The sequence below is a fragment of the Mastigoproctus giganteus genome, chromosome 9 (assembly GCF_048544385.1).
Source record: "Mastigoproctus giganteus isolate SK-2022 chromosome 9, ASM4854438v1, whole genome shotgun sequence".
In the NCBI taxonomy this organism is placed as follows: Eukaryota; Metazoa; Arthropoda; class Arachnida; order Uropygi; family Thelyphonidae; genus Mastigoproctus; species Mastigoproctus giganteus.
The window spans coordinates 24,777,755-24,792,754 of NC_143583.1; the positions used below are offsets into that span (position 1 = coordinate 24,777,755).

Consider the following 15,000-nt stretch of genomic DNA (forward strand, 5'->3'; position numbering starts at 1 on the left):
CGAGCATATTTATAGTTGTCTCTGACATTCAATGCTTTGTTAGGATGTAACCAACTACGAGGGTGATCATTTACTTCCATAACTGCCGCGAAATTTCCATAACTGCCGCTAGAGGCGCTCTCCCTAATCGCTACTGAGCAGACTCTGTGTGCGCGTGCCAGTACTTGTCAAGCTAATGATGCATGAAAAGAGTTTTTTTTTAGCCGCGTGTCATCACTGACGATCGTTTTGAAGCAAGTATCATGTCGGACATACAGATTGAACAGTGATATGTGATTCGTTATTGTGTCAGACGGGGCTTATGTGTCTTGGAAGGACGGCCATATTCCGGTGTGAAGTGGTTTCTCCATCAAGACAATGCCAAGACCCATACGGCAAATAATTTGCGGGCAGTAATTACTGCCACAGGTGCCGAGGTTCTGCCACATCCCCCTTATTTATCGGACTTAGCCCCGTGTGATTTCTTCATGTTTCCATTCCTAAAGAAAGCTCTGAAAGGCAAGCGTTTCGCGTCAGACACAACGAAAACATTTCTCAATCTTTCGAAAAATGGCTTGCAAGAAGCATCTAATGCGTATGTACGAAGATGGCAAAAGTGTGCAAAGTTCAAGGGAGAGTATTTGGAGACATCCACAGAAGATTCAGATGATGACAATTAAGATAAGATCTTGCACCAGTCCGCGAATTAAATGATCACCCCTCGTATTAATGCAGAGGTCATATAATTAGTTCTTAGGTGGCCCTAATAGCGCATAGCCTCTAATATATACTATTTTGGTTGTTTGTAAACCTTTATTACCCTTCATTTATCCTCCTAGAAACTGTTTTCTCTGTCTGGATGAAATTGTAAATTCGAATCTAAATGAATAATACTTATCTTTCCATCAGGTCAACGTATTACCTTGCATCACTCGGGAGATTCATAGATGATATTGGAATCACTATGACTGGTAGAATCTGCTTAATAATGACAACATAATTCAAATTACAGCTATCAGATGTATTGTAACTTCATAGTTGTAGTAATATTACATTGGGACAATGCTCCATTAGTGGGCGCCTGGTGGCATTACTGTCACAGTTTAACTTTAAAAAGTCCATATTTTTTTTTTACTTTCACGGTCATCTACCTTATAGACTTGGAGGTATTTTTGTAACACTTTCCTATTGGTTGAAACCTTCACTTAAATGTGAACTATTATTTTGTGAAAGATTTTTTTTTTTTAAATATTTTTAATAAAGAAAGATTTCTCAATCAGTTTTGGCAACCAGGAACCGTATTGGGGGAATCTGATTGAGGTGTATAATGCTCTGAAAGGGAATAGTAAAATGAGTGAAGGCGAAATTTTCACTGGTATAAACAATTCCAGAAATACAGGAAAGAGAATTAGAATGGATTTTAAGTTTTCTTTTTGCCAGCGAGTTGTTAATTACTGGAATATGCTACCTCAGTGGGTAATAGTTTGGGAATATTCGAGGGTCAGAAGAATAGTTAACCTACATGCGGAGAAAAATACATAGGTTGCTTATTTTCTTTTTATTTTTAGGCCACATCGTGAGCAAAACGCCTATGGCTTCCCTGTACTATGTGACTAATACTAATACTAATTCACCTAGAAGAGATATTTCCAACTTTTAAAGGCAGAGGGCAGCACCATTTGTGGACTTGAACTTCTTGTATCTGTTCTTTTTTTGTTGTTTTTCGCGCACAGCATTCTGTTTTCTGCTTATTATTTTTTCTTTTTTATAGGCCCCCATCTTCTACTTTGATCAGTCATTACAGCATTCGACAAAGTACTGCGCTGATAATACACTGCTCGACAAAATTAGCAGAACAGGTAGAAAACGTGGTGTAACTCATAATGTAGTTCTGTTCTCTGATGAGTCCCGTTTTAGCCTACAAACAGATTCTATCTTGAAACTGAAGATATCCAACCACTGCCGTGGGCAGCACAATCAGCAGATTTAAATCCGATCGAACATGTTTAAGACTTTAAGACAAGTTTAAGACTTTGAATGGATTGAGTAAGCTGAAAACTGATGGAATCTTTCCTCTTGCTCAGACTACACATATGAGAAGACATAAATTCAAATTGAAGAAGGATGGTTGCAGAATATGGAAATTTGGCTTCAGACAGCGGGTAGTTGATTGTTGAAACAAACTTACATCTGATGCCGTGGAAGTGGGTAGTTTGAATAAATTCCAGTAAGAACTAGATAAACTTTTAGGAAAGATGGAAATTGTAAGTGTTTTTTATTTTCCTTTTGGCTGATGCTGTTTAAGTTTCATTTTTTTGCATTGTTTTCCACTACTAATACTAATATTATATGATTAAAGTGAAACCTCACTACAAGTAATTCTACAAGCATAGGACAACTTTTTTTTTCTATTCATCGAACTATTTTAATTACATATACGAGGTGTGGCAATAAAGTTCCTGGACTGGTGCAGTAAAAAGACACCAAATGAAAGAGCACAAAATAGTCTATTTTTACTCAAAGTGCATTCAATCAAAACCTGATTGAATGCATTTAGACCGTTCTAAAAGTTTTTGAAAAGAGTCAGCTGCAGGTTCTGGATCGGGAGAGTAGGATGGATGGTAGATCCGTACAATGCCATGTTTCTTCAGAAATATCTTTACAACAAGTGCGGAATGAGCTGTTGCATTGTCGTGTGACAAGAACCAGTTGCGTTTTTCTCGAAATTGCGGCCTTATCCGGAAATGAGCTTCAATACTTTTTGAAGCACTTGTACATAGAACGCAGCATTGACACTCTGATTTTTTTTTTTTTTTTTTTGACTTGACAATCAGACAACCGCCCTTCCCTTGTAATTTAGATTTGATACCGACCCTTCAAGTCCCGACCTAGGGCCACTTCAGAATTTTCTTCTATGTGATCGGTGTACGCTACAGATACAAACATTAAATAGAATCGATACGTCACAACACCCTGCACCCTTCCCTATTGAATGCAATCACTACCAATTGACGTACTTCTGTCATCAGTGAGGCAGACGATCAATCGCAGCGCTGTAATCCGCAGTGCTCTTCTGATATAATGGTTCTCGACAGCGATCTTATAGCGTCTGTAGATATTTCGAGTACGCCGGTTTGAATCTACAGATCCCACAAGACAACTATCCGTCTTATGGCGTCTATTGATTCAAATCGGTGTCCTCGAAGTAGCTCCTTTACGCGAAAGAACATAAAGTAATCACATTGGAGTTCGCAATTGTAATAGTTGATTCTGCATTGTCCTGAAGTTAAAGGATGCTATGTTCTAGTAGTTCAGATTGTTTTTGACAATACATTTATACATACACGTCACAACCTAGCATATAACGGTCGCACCTGATGATAAAGAAAAGAAGCGAAAAACGTGCCTTATGTCACTACTATATCTTCTCTCTCAAAGTTAATGGTATCCCCTTGCCATCAAACGGTTTCATAGGAACGAACATGAGCCCCTAAGCTCTTTTCCAACAGGTCATGACCCTCGAATACAGATTTCTCGCATTTTTCACGATCAATAACTGAAAACCGAACGACAGATGTCGTTCGAAAACCGAACGACAGATTCCCCACGCTGTTTATACAACTAGACTTCGCATGGATTGCAGTAATCAAAATTATTAATACTCTGTTTTACTTGTGAAGCAGCGCCCCTGAGGTGCTGACCAAGCAAAAAATTATTTAAATACATTAAATGCTCACAGGAAGCGCAAGACAGTCCTGCGACTTTCTCTGGCTAATGTTGCAATTTTAGAAGCAAATTATTTAATAAACCTTTAATAAACGAAAATTTTAAATAATTTTTATCAATTAACAAACGCAATGGACATTCATTTGATTTGTTAACTGATCATAGCACCTTTTTCATGTACAACTAACATTAATTAATGTCTCAAAATTAACGGGAGTCCACTCGCGCAAAAAAAAATTATCACTCTGGCGCTGTTATACAGGAAATCACAACAGTGCTGCTTTAGTCAGTCTTAGGCAACGATTGCATGATTGAATCGCAAAATCTCGAGCTTCCCCTCCGAGAAGCTCGAGTTTTTCCAGCAAACCGACCAAAGAATACACACAATTGCAGTACAATATACTGACGCCTCGTAGCCTTAGTTGCTTTGGCGCTTAGCATACACCTTACTTTTTTTTTTTAAAGTAAGCCTAATAATAATGTGCAAAACTTCTTACAAATGAAATTTAAGAATTTAAAAACCATCTAGACTAGAAAATGAAAATATATAACGTTTTAATAGTAAATATTTCATAATACAATAATAATAACAACAGATTTTAGAGAGCTTACCATATTCTTGCTAATTATACGTCGAAGGGAAGAAGCCTGTTATACATTTCTGTGGTCATTTTGGGATCTGAAAATCAAAACATTCAAATATAGCAACACGATTATCGAGAGGAATCACAAAATAGAAGTCAAATATTGAGCTGCCATTCGCTTTCATCAAAGTGGTCATTTCCTTTCTAAACTCAGTATGACGCATTCAGACAAGAATGAATTGCATTGTATGACTAACTTGTAAATGGAGACATAATGATGTCACTACCGGTTTCCGCTTCTGATATCTTTTATAAATATCCTGCCCTCCCAACCTTTGAGGTGAAGTTAGCTTTTTCATCGGATTTAGTTAACTTTAGGTCGCTTAATATTCAGAAGAAAGCATAGCGAAGAGAGTGAAGAAAAGAGAAACATATTTTTGAATGTTTCTCTTTTCTTCATCGAAGCCAAAGATTTTCGTTGAAAGAAATTATGGATTTTATGAATTCACCGCTTTCATTGAATTCATTAGCATATACGCATAAAGGGCCTATAGTCTTCGCTAAGTCCTTCTTCTGTCTGTCCGTCCGCATATAACAACTCAACTCCTAGTGGACGGATTTTCATGAAATTTTTATATTATGTCTAGTAGAAAGATTATTGAGAACCATTCGAAATTTCATTAAAATCAGACCAATACGGTAATTATTATTTCTTTGTCCGTCCGTCCGTCCGTTCGCATCTAATAATGTCACGGAATTTTTCGGAAATATTATACTTCGCTCTTTTAGAACGGTTTGTCGACACTTTCCAAATTAAAATTACACGGGACTAATAGAAATCCAACAATTATTATTTAATTTTAAAGCGCGTTAGCATACATCCATAATGCGCTTATCATCTTTACCATGTCCGTCCGTCTGCATGTAACAACTCGACTTTCAGTGGCTGATAGTCGAGGTGAACGACGGTTGGCACGTGCTGTCCCGTTCAACAGACGGTTCACGATCCCGCAGTTAACGACATACTAAAACCACGGCCCACATAGAAACGTTTCGAAGCCCACCATCCAACGGACTCACTTCAGGACAGGCCTACAGAATAAGCGACCTGTTAATAAGCCCATGTTGACCGACCGTCATCAGCATCTATGCTTGCAGTAAGCGCGGAAGCACCTTTGAGGGTTGGAAAAGAGTCGTCTGGTTGGATGAATCAAGGTTCCAGCTCCATCATTCTGATGCACGATAGCTTATTCGATGGCGAGCAGGTGAATAGCTACAACTTGATTGCACAGTTAGACGAAAATAGGCCGGCAGCGGTTTCATTGACATCACTGGGTCCACTCATCCCCAATTGAACACACTGTCATCGCCAGATCCAACTTCGGCATTGTTTCGGACCAAGTTTTGCCCTACATAATGATCATGAATCCAAATGCCATTGGACTCTTTCAACAAGACAGACCCCATTAACAAGACTCATATTGTGCAGGAGAGATTCTAGAATCATATCCAGTCATTTAGTATGCTTCCCTGCTCTCCATCATTCTCCAACATCAATCCCATCGAACATTTTTTTTTAAATTTATTGTGTGTAGCGGCCCCAACCAAACTATGGCAACACAGATGTGTAAAGAATGTAGATGCCATACTGATAAAGGCCAATCAGTGTAGTGCCACCTTGTGTTGGAAGTGTTTTATGACTGTCCACTTAGCCCAACCAATAGCAGCAACTGCTACTGGCTTGTTACCATCTCTGGCACGTGGAGTTGGACCAGGGATCTACTAGTCAAGTCATGAAACAAAGGACAATATGCTGTTGCTGTTGTTGTTGTAGGGTTTAAGCGCATCGGCAACTCAGGCCATATTGAGACCTATATAACATGTTTGTAAATTGTGTGTATTCTCTGGTCGATTTCCTGTTTGCTGGATAAAAATTCCGTTTCCCGGAGAAAAATCATACTGCCCTTGGCTCAGATCGACTAACTCAGTCACGCTGTGAAAATAACATATAAAAATTCATCACGTCATTGACAGGATTTGAACACTGGTCTTTTCCACACGGTGTGGGGAGGACGATGATTATACCAACTGTTCTACCCACGAGGATTTTCGCTGATGTGCCTGAAGCACAACAATAAATAAACAATTGTTTACAGTGATATTTTACCACTGGTACAATACTTGTAGCTTCGTATAACTAAATTATTTTACAGTTACTCTAATTAATTTTCCATTTTTAAAATCATTACCCTGCAACAAGCGACATCTCGTGACTGGGTGTTTTAAATAGATTCATTACTGGCCATTGATGTTTCTGGAATCAGTTTTAGACTTATCTTCAACAGTCTAGCTATACCATCGAAGCATGCTTTTCTTTATGCTTTTAACTCAACTCGAAAACGAGTTACCTCTACTATGGTTACTCCAACTATTTGAAAGAAATAGATATCTCTCTCCTTAGACTATTTTTCAATAGAAAATTAAGACCTCATTATGCAGCTTATTCAATGGGTCACATCACGCTGCCTCGGAATCTTTTCTTTTTTAGTTCCTTTATTATGATGTTATTGATCCTATGGCCCTCATTAAGGGCAAAAGTTGCCCACACGTTATTAATTTCCTGAAGAGGCAGCTATTTTAGTGACAGGTACTGGCGTTCGAATACCTTAGAGAGTAGTGCATTTTGTTTTTCACTACGCAATAACAGTTATAAAAAAAATTGTGTGTGATTAATATCAGGTTACAGTTGTTTACCAATCTCACAACCCTCGTGGGTAGCACGATTGGTAGGATCACCGTCCTCCCCACACCGGATGGAAAAGACCTGAGTTAAAATCCTCCATGACGTGAGGAATTTTAATCGGCCTTTTTCACAACATGGCTGAGTTAGTCAGTCTCAGACAAGGATAGCATGGTTTTTCTCCCGGAAACTCGGGTTTTTCGTCCAATAAACAGAAAATCGACCTCAGAACACGCGCAATTTACAGACAATATACACGGAGCAAATATGGACTTAGTCCCTGATGCTCCTAAAACCTTACTACAATAACAACCAACCTCACAAGTGGAATCTAGTAACAAGTACTGTTACTGGTGTTTATTATGGATTCGTTCTTTCTGGGAAGCCATTTCTGTTTTCGCACTATTTGCATTTCAAAATTTTAGTCTGAAATTCAACGTAGAGTTACCACAGAGTAGAAGCAAATTCTCTCGTAAAAATATGTGGACATGTTTTGTGTCTTACGTAAGGCGGCCCCTAAACGTTGGTTTATCTCCACCATGGTTCTCTGTGATGACATACAAAACTCTGTACAATGGCCAGAAATGAGTGTAGTGCTATGTTTGCATAGTGTGTGTGTTATTTAGTGGTTTCTGGCCACTTAGCTACCAGGAAGGCTGCTTCCCGGTACCCATCCAAGCCACGAAGAGGCGGGCCAAACGATACGCGTACTAAACAAGATGTATTATTACCAGCACCCATAGAAAGAAGCGCAAGCCTTATGGGTACAGCAGGCTTCTATAATCACGTACGGTAATGAAGACCACAAAAATCCCTCATCCACCGGAGAAAGTGTAATACCAGAGGATGGCAGCAGTTCCCAAACCCAGGAAGCCAGTGAAAATCCCGTCTCTAATAAACTGGAGACCAACGAATACTGCCCTCCCCCCAAAGAGGCTATCATAAAAAATATAATAAAAACAGGAAACATTCCATATTTAAATGCAAACATTTATAAAATTAAAAGCATGAGATGTGCTGTTGTGGGTAGCACAGTTGGTAGGATCGCTGTCCTCCCCCACCGGATGGGAAAGACCTGAGTTCGAATCACGGTCGATGACGTGAGGAATGGAATTTTTATGGGTATTTTTCACAACGTGGCTGAGTTACTCGGTCTCAGGCGAGGGTGGCATGGTTTTTCTTCCTGTAAACTCGGATTTTTCATCCAGCAAACAGAAAATCGACTAGAGAACGCAGGCAATTTACAAACAATATACTAGTGGCACTTTACCATCATGCCAATTTGCCCACAATTGACACGAAGAATAATTAGAGCGAATTTTGTTCCATTTTCAACATTCAGATATTTATACAGTGTTTTTATTCGTGCAAAATTCATTTACTTCCCGATTTCGTAACGATTTCTGGGTCACTGACACGTCAATAGTCCGACCGTTTGGCTCGCGTTCTTCGCATCGTCTGGCGAAATGCGGAGACTTGGCAATGAAGTTATTTTATTCTGTAAATGGGTTACTAATGATAAAAATTTAAAAAAATAATAATTTAAAAAAATTGCAGATGCGCTGTAAATAACTTTCCATAGATTATTTATATAAAGAGTCTTCAAATTAACAAATATGACAAAAGATAAATTAGAATTCTAAAATAAACAACTGTTTCTTTTTAGAAAGAATCTCTAGTGACGTCTGGTGTGTAAACAGACGTTCGTGTAATGGAAAATATGCAGAAAAAACAAATTCTTTTAAGAGCAATTCATTCTTTTCACTTGACTGTAATGTTAAGACATTATGTAAAGATAACGGTATGTCTAAGGGACGAAGACATGTTTTTATTGTAAGTGTCTGAGATAATTTTGAAAGCTAAGTGGGCATATTAAATTTGCGAAAAAATAACAGCAAATACGAGGAGCGTCATGGATTCTATAAGCTGTTTTAGTGCATTTTGGTCTAATTGTAACCATTCTTCCAGCAAAATATTTTGTAACTGCGTAAAGTTGAAGGAAGAGGACTTCGTTGCCGAATAGCTCTCTCCAGCATATCCCATAATTTCGCAATAGGACTGAGATCAGCTGAATGTGGGGGTCAGGGAAGGTATCATCATCCGTGTCATGTTCTCTGAAACATTCTTGCACGATGCACTCCTGGATTGTCATCCATAAAGTAGCCATCACTTCAGGAAAAAAGTGTAACATTGCAGGCCGCAGTAGATCTAATGCAAAATTCAGGTACTCCCCTGGATGATATTCAACCTTTCATCGTCATCAATAGACCCAGTCCGTGCCAACAAAACGTTCCCCACACCATGATACCATCTCTAGATACTTGGGTCGGCTTAATAGGCAAGCAGGATCCATTCTTATTGAGGTTCTCGCCACACTCTCTGCCTCACATCAGTGCAAAACAAAGTGTATCTTGATTCTTCTCACCACATGACTTTCTTCATTGTTCCACTGTCCAATCACGGCGTTCTCGGACCCACTGCAAGCTGATTTTTCTGTTTTTCTCTGAAACAAGAGTGACAAGAGTGAAACAACCTTTCACCGTCATACTTGCATTTATTCGCATTTATTTGCATTTCTTCAATATGTGACTGTCTTAATACAAATATTCCTATTTTTTTTTATCAAGGTGTGTGTATATGGACAACCTGATAACAGAACAGGATCACTGCTGTGAGAGAGTGGAATTACTGCCTTGCATATACACTACCCTACCATTAATATCTGTACACCTTCTTACCTACGTATAAACTTTATTTACAGGAAAACTAATAATATCTGCTGAAATAGTTAGCCTGTATGACAGCCTCTGGTCGCCATGGAACACTCCCCACCAGTTTTTGCAAATTCCATCCAATATTATCCGCCACTTGATCTTCAGAGCAGTCCAGCCCTGTTTTTTGGGCAGTCTTACCTCATACGCACTTGACAACCCACTTCATTCCTCAACTTCTATATAGGATTCTATAGGTTTGGGCTTAGACTATTGGTTAGCCTAACCAATCCAATTTTTCTTTAGTCTCTAAGGGACACTCTCCACCAGTATTTTTGTAAATGCCTTCCGATATTTTCCTCAACTCGGTCTTCAAAGCAGCAACTAGTGGCACTTTACCATCATTCTCTCCCTTAAGTCTGTTAACTCTGTAAATTGTGTCATTTTGCAATCACAGTTGTACAAACTATCTCCCTGAAGGTCTGTGCGAGTAGCACAGTGGTATCATCACCGTCCTCCCCACATCGGGTGAAAAAGGACCTGGTTCGAATCCCGTCCTGATGGACAGAGTTTCAGAAAGAAAAAACCATGCTACCATCGCCTGAGACCGACTAACTCATCCACGTTGTGAAAAAGATCCATAAAAATTCCTCCCATCATCGAAGAAATTCGAACTTAGGTCTTTTACACCCAGTGTGAGGAGAACGGTGATCCTACCAACTGTGCTACATACGAGGGCTTATAGTTGTGTTTGACACGTGGTCGGTTTGGTAGGATGTGACCAACTATCAACTGAGAGGTGTCCGTAAATTAATGGCAGTAAATTAACTGTGTATATGGTATTAAAATCATACTAAAATTATAACCATAGTATTAACTCCTAACATTCTAATACATCTTTGAACATAATAGAATTTTCAGAAATATCTTATTGCTAAATTAAAGAAATATGTCATAATTTTCTTTCGGTGATCAAAAATAGCTCATTTTTTATTGCTATTATCAACACCTTTAGATATAATGCTTTGATTTTAGTTTTAACTCGATTATTAGCAATGCTTTATCAGTGCAGATTTTTATTGATGTAGGTCTGAGACTACTCTGCTGTGTCTAATAGAAAATTAAAACGAATTCCATTTCAAATATACTGTATTTCATTCTCAAATTTATTTCAGCTCTATCGAATGACTTGCCCTTTGATTTTCTAATTGTCGGTGCAACTGTTAAACGATTTAACTTTGTCACGTGCGCAGTGGCTGATCTTTCTTCCCAATGTCAAAGGAGGTTGAGGAATACTTCCATCGAGAAACGGAAGGAGTCTTTATCGGCTAATTTCAGACCATGGTCGAGTTTATCGTTCTCCGCCTGGGGGATCATATGAACAGCACAAAACACACACGGGAAGAGGGAAATACATTTTCTGGCGTTAACAACGCACCCAAAAGTCGCTGGCAAGTTTCCCCTCTTCCTGTGGGTACTTCTTCAGCAGTCCTTTGAATGTCTCCGCGCCATCAGCCTCAACTACCTATGAATGCAATTCACTCAATTATTAGCAACTCCTAGGGTGAAGGTAAAACTTTCTACAATCTATCCTATAATTCTTTCCCCTCAGTTTGAATTTATGCTCGCTTTTTGCTGACTACAAAGCAAAGAATGGTGGAGAAAAGAATATTGGTATTAGCTTTAGTATTGGCGAATGATGCAGGGAAACAAGCTTATATATCATCACCAAAAACAAATAAATATTCACATCATTATTATATACCCTCAAATAATGTCTAAACCTTCCTTAAATTTCTTCAAACTATTAACTTCCACACAAAGACAGATGGAAGATGCAAAATTTAACACATCTATCCGTTCTGCAATGATCCTTTCTTCAATTTAAATTAATGTCCCCTTATAACTGAGAAAGAATGAGAATGTCATCAGAAACTAGTTTATTCAATCCATTTAAAGCCTTAAACACTTCAATCAGGTCACATCGCAGGTGATTGGTTCCAAGTGCTGCAATTTGCAGAAATGAAATCTTTCTTGGTAAAAGTGCCCTTTTGTGTCCTTGACTAGTCTGGTAACTCTTCTCTGATCCCGTTCCAAGAGATTCACATCTTTCTAACCTCTATGCAGTACTCAAGGTGTGACCTAACCATCCTTATACCTTGTCCCTGCTGGCAAATTTCCTTTATCATTGACAGACTACCTAAAGATGTCTAGCAACTTGCTTCATTGCTCAGAGACATATGTCGAACTGTACAATTATTCCTAGGTCTCTTTCGTACTTAAACTTGAGTGTGTCACCTAATCGGTACATTATTCTGGGATTACTGCTAAACAAATGCAATACCACGCATTATTGACGTTAAACCTTAATTATCACTTCAATGGAAAACTGTCAGCCGAAGAGTTTCATTCTTAATTTGTTCCACCTGCAAAAAGACGTTTAAAGGAGATGAAAATGCCAAAAACAAAAATTATGTTAATTCTTGAAAATGCACCAAGTAATTAAGATGTAGGTGACTTGCAAAGTGGTGATAGTAGCATTGTAAGAATGCCTCTTTCTCCTAACTGCACACACACACACCACTAATGAAGCCAATTGGCTAAAATGTGATTCAGACAATCAAATTACTGTACTGTAAACTCTTTTGTTCATGTAGTTAAAACAAACTGAACATCACAACCACATTAAGAAAGATTACTTTAAAAGATGCGGTGTTCTTTCTAGCTGATGACTTGGATTCTGTTTTGCTCAAACTTATTGAGACCTCGTGGGAAAATCATGGCCGAAATCAGATGAGTGTTTTAAATATTTATAAACTGGGGACAATGAAGTTAAGAACTGCAAAGAATTGATATCAGTCGCTGACCTAATAAATTGAATGAGCCAAGAAAGAGAGAATAAGTCGCGGACTGGATTCTGGATTAAGCAAGATTGAAAATGATTTCAAATTTCGAACCAACGGCGAAATTATAGATTCTTACGATGAAGAAAAGAATCAAGAAGGAACCATTCAAGCGAAATGTTTGAAATATGAAAATGTTTTTATATTTTAATATAGCGGTTCTCAATGTCATCCCCCCTTTCCAAGATGATGTCATTCCCCCCATTCCAAGATGTCTCACTCAAAAGATGCATTCCAAAGAGATAAAAAAGTGAAATATTTATCTTTATTTTAAATTTAATATTTGACATCCAATAAAGTGTGATGTCCTGTAGATTATGTACAATCTGTAGAATTGTAGTTTGTAGAAAGATCAATATTCCAACAGTTTGAGTCTGTCAATCTGCGGTCCCAATTTCCTCCATGAAACCCTAAAATTTCCCCCTGGGAAGGAATACCCCCTGGTTGAAAACTCCTATTTTAACAAGTTACTGAATGATCTACAGAAAATAACATTACCAGCTCACTGAACAATATTTTTTGGCGAGTGGGGGAGGGAGTTTAAGCTTGGGAAACAAAAGTCCGAGGGGAACAGCGGATGGGGCGAACGCAGTGATGAAGTGCTTAGCAAGAAATTGCTAAAGGGTGTGCAGAAGCATTGTCAAAATAAATGAATTAATGTCCCAAAACCTAATTTTTCGGTTGCTTTCTTCGTTCAGTTAGCCCTAAACAAGACCGGACCACTACCAGGCCTGCCAACAACTTGGTGTTGGGTGCTAACCAGCAAATATCCAAACTACCAAGTACAAGACGGTCAGTAAAAACAGTTTGAACAGGAAGAAAAACACTTGAACGGGCACTGCACTAGTCTCGTAGCTTCGACCTTTCAGACTGGTTGGTTCATCACGCAGACTTCTCCCCCAACAGTTTGTTTATCTCGCATTTGTCCCCAGACACGTCAACGAAACTCTCGCTGGTGTACTGTTTGAGAAACTTCATTTGGACTTAAAGCTTCAGAGACTGAACACTCGAAGTACATCATGTTCTTCTTTTCGCATCTATTGTGACAGAAGTCAGTTTGAAAGGATTGGAACGAGCACCAAATGGCCCTCAGGCCATTTTATGAAGCACGAAACAGAAAAGAAGTGATAACCTTAAATGCCCCTGCGATTTGTCCACAACAGTCCAGACTCTGACTATACGATGTATCTCTATTCCCCATTAACAACCCAACTGCTCTACATGGAAATGGCAGTAGCAAAAATAAGGTAATTCCATATTTCCCTCTAAATCCACTGAAAGTGGGGGGGGGCTTCCGACGGTGATTGAAAATGATGAGATTGAAAATTACCCAAAATCACCGTCATCTATTTCCTCGAATTTTACGATCCTTGTCATGGCTTCAACATATCGAAGACCAGCGACGCATCACAGACTGATCAGACCGAGTACATCCCTCATAACTGTAAAGAGAACAGCTTCATTCCAACTCCTATTTCAAAATGTGCAATCTATGAGGAATAAACTGAATGAAGTTGAGGAGTTCTTGCTTTCCAGTTCAATGGATGTGGTTTGCTTCACACAAACCTGGCTTGACCCCCAATGAAGAAACACTTTCCTATACTTGGCCTGCAAGGTATCAGATGTGCACTTCTATAGAAAACCGAAGAGGAGGAGAAGGAGGAGTTGCAATTTTTTTTCAATGATAAGGTATTTTCTATCCTCCACTCAGTATCGAGCCAGTTCGACTCTTTCGAGGCAGTACTAGTTACGCTAAAATCTGAAAACAACAACAGCCAAGCCAATTCCCTCGACATTGTCGCTGTGTATATTCCAAGAGTGCCAGACACATAAGAAGTCAATTGGTTGCTTAACCATCTCCATTCATTACTGAAACACGTCGTGTGCGGGGATTTAAATCTCCCAGATACTCTGGGGAATCTCTAGAGAAGACTAAGTCAGCGTCTAGATACATTAGATCTTAAACTGATTAGCACACCACCCACGAGGGACGAAAGCATATTGCACCTCGCGTTTTGCTTCAGAAAATTGTGTGGCTAATCAAAACCCTATAAGCAACATACAATAAGGTCATAACCCCATCATTTTCTCTGTGCAAATATAAATGCCCATCCTTTCTGGCAAACCCTTAGCCATAATTATGAGAGCTTCCTTGGACTCAGGGGAAGTACCCATGGACTGGAGATGTGCAAATGTGACCCCAATTCACAAAGGAGGATCGAAGGGCGACACAAGTAATTATAGACCTGTTAGTTTAACTTTTGTTCCCGGAAAATTAATGGAGGCACTGGTTAAAGAAGCACTGCAGGATCATCTAGACAAGACTTCAGTTATAGCTCAGACACAAATTGGTTTTG

General features: G+C 38.9%; 1 long non-coding RNA gene across 2 annotated transcripts in view; it reads right to left on the reverse strand.

Annotated features, from left to right (window-relative positions):
• Positions 1-15,000, reverse strand: part of LOC150080106 (uncharacterized) — a 148,925-nt gene that overhangs the window by 55,123 nt on the left and 78,802 nt on the right. For both annotated transcript variants that reach the window (XR_016547434.1, XR_016547433.1), the window contains exon 3: positions 4,318-4,384. This is a non-coding gene — a long non-coding RNA (uncharacterized LOC150080106). The remainder of the gene's footprint in view (positions 1-4,317; positions 4,385-15,000) is intronic.